The sequence below is a fragment of the Buteo buteo genome, chromosome 3 (genome assembly GCF_964188355.1).
Source record: "Buteo buteo chromosome 3, bButBut1.hap1.1, whole genome shotgun sequence".
Taxonomy (NCBI): domain Eukaryota; kingdom Metazoa; phylum Chordata; class Aves; order Accipitriformes; family Accipitridae; genus Buteo; species Buteo buteo.
The window spans coordinates 5,008,016-5,016,208 of record NC_134173.1 but is presented as its reverse complement, the minus strand read 5'-3'; positions in this window follow the sequence as shown (position 1 = coordinate 5,016,208).

Below are 8,193 nucleotides of genomic sequence, written 5' to 3'. Positions count from 1 at the left end.
CTGGCATGTGTCAGGCTTATTGATGGGAACTTGCATAAAATGTGATATTACTTCATTCCTACCTTAATTGAAGATATTTTCAGCCTAAGTGATGTGTAACTGCTCAGTGATTTAGCTCTCCTTTATGAATAATTATATTACATGTATTCTCTCTAGATATTTCCATTGATACATAGGATAAGTGTCTCTCAGAATAGCCTGTAAAGGGGTCAGGCAGATCTCACTTTATTGAATCCCTTTGAAAACAGCATATTTTGCCTTCTTAAAGTCAATGGTTAAATTAATAAACACAATGAAAAACCTTTCGAATGAGAGGAACATTCCCTCTGCTTAAGATCTAATTCCCTGGACACCCACTTACTAAAGATTTGACAAGAGTAACATGAAGCTACAGCATTCACTATGTGGTTCATTTTTTATCAAACAAGACAGAAAGAATGAAGCCTTGTCTGTGTTTGAAAGCTGTATCGTGTTTCTGCCATTTCTTTAGGCATTCTTACAGAAACCTTTCAGTTCTCCCTTTCTCACCTTCTTCAGGCTAATGTATTAGCAATAGCTTTCCTCTGATTAATAAAATGATGGTGATTTTTTTGCGTGAAACATAGGAAGAGTCTCATTCTTACCTGTGTACTCATGAAATAACCAATTTCAAGCTGTGATGAAAACAGCAATAATTATAAACACTTCAGCAAATAAAGAAATCTTCAAGAGCTATATTTAATATTAAACACCACACAGAAAATTTCCCAGGCAACAGGCCAAGCTGAGATTAACTGGATCTTTTTGAAGAGGCGTTTGTAATGTAAATTTAAAACCAAACAGTAAAAAACACTTTGACAAACCTTTACATTATTGCCACAATCTGCATCTAGACCCAATAAAATAATAGACAGGAAGGCTGCCAGCATCGAAGCCAGGGGTATGCAAATGCCCTATTCTGCAGCTCGCTGATAGCTGCTGGAGAGCTGAATTTAAAAGCACCACTTCAAAGCTTTTCTAGGAAATACTTGAACGCTTAATGATTTTAAAGTTCCGTGATAGCTCTAATGCTAAATTGTTGTTTAAATTAATTTATTTAACTAACGATCAACACATGAGTCTGGAAGATGCTTCTCTGTGCGTGTTTGTGGCTCCGCTATGGTGATGACTAAGGCAAGAAATGCGGTGGGGCACGGGGATTGTCCCAGGGTAAGCTGGGTAGGCAGCTGGCTCTGGGCGAGGTGAAAAGTCCCCCTTTTGGACCACAGATTTACTTTGATATCATTTATTTAGTGCCGGCTGGGTCTGCTTCCAGAGAGAGCTAAGAGGGCATCTTTCTTCAAAATGCAACAGAAGACCCAGACTCGCCTACAGCAAAGAAGAAACAGCTTTTGCTTAAGGCATTCCTGGGTGATTTTAATGTTTCGGTGCCAGCTAAGCTGGCTCCTGCCAGTTTGGGGGAAAGAAGAGATGGGACGGGACAAGTACAGGAACTCCCATCTCTGTGCAGGCTCTCTGCAGAGCTGGGGCTCGTGGTGGGAGTCCCAGGGAAACCCGCTTGGGCGAGGAGTATGAGGGTCTGCGTGGGGAAGGGTTATCCAACAGGTAAAGATCCACGGTACCTTCTACAGCTTGCTCTAGCGAATTGCCTCTCGCACAGTTTTGAGGTCGTTTCCCCTCCCGGGGCGGTTATGCTATTGCTTCCTTTTTCCCACCTTCTGTCTCTAGTTATTTAGGTGAAAATGTCCGCAGCACATGGGTTTTGCCTCCGTAGGTGAACACAACGGGCTTAACACAGCTTTGCTCTGAAGTCAGCTAGCTCCTGTTTGAAGTGAGAAATCGTAATTTGAGGAAGGAGGTAAGCTGGGTAAGAGAAATCAATCAATCCCAAACTAGTCCCACAGTGCAGAAACCCTCCATTAAAACTGCAGTTGTGTTTTCTCAGTGTACTGCTGCCGTCAGTGAGGGCATACAAAATTTATGAGGATTCTTGACGGAGAAGTGAGGGAAATGTGACAGAAGCCTTCACACTCAGAAAAGGTGGGAGAAGGATGCATAGGAAATGATACTTCACAATTTCTCAGAGTGCCCCATCACTTCTCAAAATGATGGAGCAGGCCATTTCAAACAAAAAGCAACGCCACCCGCCATTGCAATGTGGCCTTCGTCACCATGGTATGCGCACCTCCATTACATGAGGTGAAGGTCACCATGTGCTCCCCTTGTTTCTGCTGACTTCCCACGTCCTAAGGGAACTTCATTTCCACCACCTCTAGCTATTTGCACTACATTTGGCATGACTTGCCACCTTTGCTCATCACCTCTTCTGGTCCCAGGGCTCACTGTAACTTTGCCTGCCCTTCTACGGGTCAAGCTCGAAGTATGCTGAAGGGTTACTGCAAAGATGTTCATAGTGCCAAGGGCAAAATAGTACTTGCCTTGTGGATAAATAGGAATTTTCAGCTGCCGGGTCTCTGAATTAAAACACGTGGCCTCAAAAGGCTGTAAGTCAAGTTGGTGAAAAAATTCGCCACAAAAGCACTGTGTGGAAAAAAGTTCGAGAGCCTTGCAGCATGAAAAGGGGAAAAAGAAATTCCAACCAGCCTGGTCTTGTAGAGGGATTAATCCTTCTTTATAAATTAGCCTCTTTGTACCTGTGAAACATGTTTGATCGGATTCCAAAGCATGGCAGTGATTTGTGCCAAGTGGGAAGCTGAAGAGTAGAGGAATGTCTGATATTTAAATATTTTACCAGCCCTTCATCTGGGTTAATATTTTATTAGCAGCAAACATGCCTCTCTGCTAAGGATTCTACAACTACGGCTCACCGTGGTGAGATACTGGTGACCTTGCACAAAGGTAGTATGAAAGACAAGAGTTGAGGGAAACGTTGATGCCACTCATTTCTTCTTTCCTAAGGATGAACTGAAAACATCCACATTGATGGGCGTTTGCATTCTCTGTGCCTTGATTTGCAAGCCTGAGCCGCACAATTCAGCTTTTTCCCCATTCACCTTGCTTTCTGCAGTACGTACCAACCTCTGCGTAGCTGCATCATCCTATCCGTACCAGACTGCTGGGTCTGTGCCTGATCAGGATGGTGCTGGTGAGGCAGCTGTGCAGGTCGGTAGGATGAAGAGGTTTGCAACGCTATGTACAAAAGTAGTTCAAGCCCGGCTCTGACAAAATGGTTGCCAGTGGGACAAGCATGCCCGCAATTTGTCCTCCTGTATTCACCAGCAAATGTTTCATTCCAAAGGGTCGTCGGCATCTCCTTCTGTAAGGACCACCAGGTCTCTGACAAAATCGTGCATGGATACGGTAGGGCAACCAGCAAGTCCCTTGACCACAGCAGGTATGGTAAGCACCATTTTTTGTGGAGATTCCGCTTTTTTCTGTGGCTTGAGGCTGTGAAGCTGGAGCCAAACGTTCGGTTAGTTTCTTGGATGGACTATGCATCCAGAGGGGTGAAACAGGGTGGTGGTGCTGCCTCTATAGTCACCCATATTCCAACCAAGCAGATGCTGTATACATGACTGCAGGAGTCTGTGCACTGCACGCTCTGGGATGTCCCCAATTCTGGAAAAGCAGGATGTTCGTGGTTCACCAGGCACTCTTAATACCATTTCAGCTTGGGATGCCTCCTCTCTTCTCTTTGCTCCCCTTTCTTTTTTCCATTTAAAGGAAAGCAATTCCTTGAGCAAAGAATGGGATCTTGGAAGACGGCTAGCTCAGCGCTCAGGATGCAGGAGCAGACTCTGTTCTGTGCTGCAACCTGATCCAGCCATGAGCAACCACCTTCAGTATAGAAAATGTAGATAATTATTAAAAAAACCACCCAAGACAGTTTCTCTGGCCAGCTGCCTCTGAGGACCAAATCAGTCAAATGGCAGCATAGGGGTGAGTTGGCAGGCTGGGAGTATGGGGGGCTGCAATGGTAATGTAAATCATCCACACAAAAACCTGATATATTAAAGTAAATGACTGATATATTAAAGTAAAACTTGTGGGGAATTTGCCTGATTGTGTGATGCTATCAAGTTCTGAAACTTTAATTTTCTTGTGTTTTTATGCCTATCTGGCTAGTCAGTTACATCCAGTCTTGCTGGCTGGCCAGTTCATAGTGGAATATTTATTCTACTAGAAATACCAAAATTATTTTCTTTCAGTATTTCAGTTGAGGAATACGCAGAAGAATACCTGGAGTTTGCATGAAATTCAGTATTTGTAGAGACTGCGGTAGTGGCTAGGACCACCCTGCTTTATCTCCTTCCTCCATTCTTTCATACTGTATGTCCTATTAAATTAATTAAAAAATTGGGGAGCCCTCCAGTGGCTAAAATTATAGAGCCTAAATTACCAGTGTGTTAAAGAGGTATCCAGATGTCTAATGGTGTCTTCAGACCTCACAAAAATCCATACAATTTTAATACGGAATTTTACAAAATGTTACCTTTTAACTGAAGAGACAATTTTTTAAAAGTCAATCCACTTAAGTACATGAGGAGGCACTTGGAGAAAAATTTCCCTAAAAGTTCTTTTCAGAAAACACCCCCAAATGCAAAATATCAACCTCAAGTTCTAGTTCCTTTTATACGTAAACTCCAGGAATTTGAGAATGTTCTGCATTTGGTAATGAAATTGTTCTCCTACTCCTCAGGCTGGTACTTGGTATTCTGCTTCTCATTCCATAAAAAAAACCCCAACCTTTGTGTGTGTGGGAAATCAGACTCTTGACTCTTTGACAATCTCTATATTGATTCTTTAAAAGCCTGTATATTGCAGATTTATCCAGAAAAGATGCCGACAAAGGTTTCCGTTAAAAGAAGGGAGAAAAATATGCAAAGCCAAACCCAGGTTTGCAGCCCAGAGCTGTAGCTTATTGAGGTAAACAAAAAGCGTTGAGGGACTCCGCTCTGGATCCTCCTTGATCTCACTTCTGAAATGCTCATCGATTTCCACGAGAGGAGATTTGGACTAAAAATCTGTGGGGAGGTGTTGCAAAGAACAATACAATTTTTTTGTCCTTAAGACAGCGACTATGCCCTACTACATGCTTCATATTTTTGTTAGATCATGGAATTAAGCACAGAGGGAAAATAAGTAATATTTTTACAAATGAGGACATTTGGGACCATTTCATCTGTGCCTCATTCCAACAAACTGGAAACCCAAAGCAAAGCCCATTTAACTCGATAGCTTTTAGCTCGGGCTCTTGGAGAAGTATAAGTGGATCAAACTAAGAAAAATGCTAAATCTCCCTTTGAGCCGGGAGACCATCTCTGCGTGGGAAGCGACTGCCGGGCTTTGCCGTCAAGTGGGGTGGAGATGCTCAGCCCAAAGCCGGAGCTCCTGGTCACCTACATCTTGTTGTCAGCTGTGGAGCAGCCGTGAAGCAGAGCCAGTCCGGTCACTAACCCGGGAGAAGCCTCCTGCCCTCTAATTAGCTGTGAACTGACGTTGATGCCTTGAAAGACCTCCCCGGTATGGTTTTTTTTCCCTTCCTCTCAAACATTGCAACAGGTTTCTGTTGCCTTGCGTACTGCTCCACAGCCTACAGGCGATCACGGATTCGTAGGCGGCTTGAGACGATATCCCGTCTCCCAGAGCCCGCGCGGTGGGACGGACATCGTACTCCTACCGTACATCGGGAAGGCTGTGCCATCGCACAGGCTTATCTCAGGGTACGTATCACGGACCCCGGCAGCGCTGGGGTGGACGATTCGGCCACCACTGCTCCTCCGAGAAAGTTGGAGCATCAATCTCAACCTGATGGAAACGTCCCGCTTCCCGAGTAGGACAGCCAACTTCTCCGACGCTGCACCGAAAGCCCTCTCCCGACTGCCGTCGCTGCACAAGTCCAGCAGCTTTTTCCCGAAGTAAAAGGAGGTGCACGGCGCAGCCTCCGATCATCCGCAAAAGCACAAAAATAGCATGGGGTGCCTACAAGTTGAAAGCGGTCTGTGTCAAGAGCTGTCAAAAGCTGTGGTTGCCACAGGGATAATTGGTTTGTGCCAGCTGTAGTTGATGGATACCAAGCCGATGAAAGGAGACAGGATAATATGCCTTCTGTTGTTTAATTAAGGATTTTCTAAATCTGCAGAAACTGAAAGCTCTGGATGCTGAAAATCACCCGAATGCACCCCGATATTCGTGGCAATGAGAGAATGCTGGGGAAACAGGGTTCCTCCCAAAATGTGCGTGCGCCTACGTAAAGCACCCCCTGCGCAAGAAAAGGCCGTTTGGCGATGCTCTTGCCCTTTATTTCCCACCAAACTGCTCCCTGCAGATTAATGTTTGTCAGAATCTTCCCTTATCACAGGGGCTGCAATCTTTACTTAATACCCTGAGGGAGGGACATCTTGGGTTATTTTGCACAGCGCAAGTGATTGAAATACGACAGCAAACCGTTAACGTGATCCCAAAAGTACTGGCTCGCAGCCCAGTATCTTTTCTACAGTCGTTTCAAAGAAGGTGATTAATAGCGTGTCAGAGAGTTGCTCTGTATACCGAACACTACTTGAAGGACTGTAAATAGATAAAACCGAGTGATCAACAACTGCATACCGAAATAAGGACAGGCACCCAAAGGGTGCTGGGAATCTCAGTTGTTGAATTCTACTTTTATTGTTGTTAATGGTAGGTATCGAGAGGGGATGAATAGCCCTCAAATTAAATTTGCAGCTAATCTCATAGTAGGAGGCAAAGACTCTATCATGCAGGCAGTAGCCTTATCTGGAGGATATAGTAATAAAATCCAAGCTGGACAACACAAGCTAATACGGCCAGAAGAAAAGAAGAAACGTGTAGCTGTTTGATGGGGCCGGAGGTGTTTGGAAAGCAGTGGTGTTGGAAAAGTGCTGGGTGGAATGATGGGGGGCAAAGCCAGAAAATCAGCTGTAAGCTCGCAGCGCGGCATGGCAATAAGGCCGGGCAGTTTGTAAGAGCAAGGCTCACGGTGGTGAGTCTGGCCAACGTGAGAAGGGTGAGGTTCATCTCACAGGACTGATATGCTGGGGAAAAAAAAAAGACCATTGCTATGCCATCAAGTATTAAACTTGTGGAGAAGGGGCCAGTGATCTCAGGGTGAAGGGTTTCTCTCTCACACATCTCCCTCCCTGAGCTCTCCCCCATCCCCAGCTTACCTAATTTTGGAGGAAAGGGACCTGCTCCTGTGGTCACCTCCCTCCCAGGAGGAGTAGTGGTGGCAGAACCGTCCACCCCAGCCAGGGTCCCTGGGGCACCCGCTCCGTTCAGAGATGGATAACGAGGATCTTCAGAGGTGTGGAATGGCTTTTACACCAGGAACAGCCCCAGAGACCAGGACTGTCCAGCCCAGGAAAGGACGTGTCCAAGGATGGATGTGCTAGAGGTCCACCAAGCGGCATGGGAAGGTGGGTAGGGAATGACTGTTGGTTGTCCCACGTGAGCTTGGTGTCCCACCAGGACCCCGTGACACCAGAGGGTGGCCAGGGCAGAACTGGCAAAAGGAAATGGTTCTTCACAGAGATGGGGTAAAATATTCACATCGGGTCAAGAACAACTGGGTGAATTCACAAATATCCACTGCAGGCTTTTAAAGACCAGAATAACCCTTCTGGATCAGGAGCTGCAAATTTTCGAAGGCTGGAAGAGTAGTCTGGGAAAACATGCCTAACCTGTTCTTGTACTCTTCCTTACGTGTCCGCTATGACCCTGGTCAGAGGCTCGATACTGGGCCAAATTGGCAAATAGTCTGACTCAGTACGGCCACTGTGACATCTCTGACAGTGTATATATGCCGCAGGTTTCCCTGTACATTTCCTCTTGCCACAGCACAAGAGCTGCACCAGGCCACCCTGGTGCCTCGCTTCTCTCTGCTTTTATTGAGACAGCTGGTGATGACCAAGCTACATGTTTCTGTGCCTCCAGTGACCATCTCTTCCAGTGGTACTACTTTCTCCAAGGCAGGGCAGGCAATAACAGAGAGGAATCTGAGTATCTAAATTGTAGGAAAAAAGAGAGTTTTTCTAAAGACTTTGGCATTCTGGTAAGAAGTCTTCCTGAAAAGTGATTTTTAGTTTCCTCCACTGAAATGACTTGCTCTGAAATGCACTTTCGGGTCTGGTTGGTGGTACCTTTGGTTGTAGTTCCCACAGTCCCAGCCTTGGCCGGAGCAAAGCAAACCACAGCTGGACCATTTTTCAGGGCGCTCACTTCAACTTCCCGGTGATG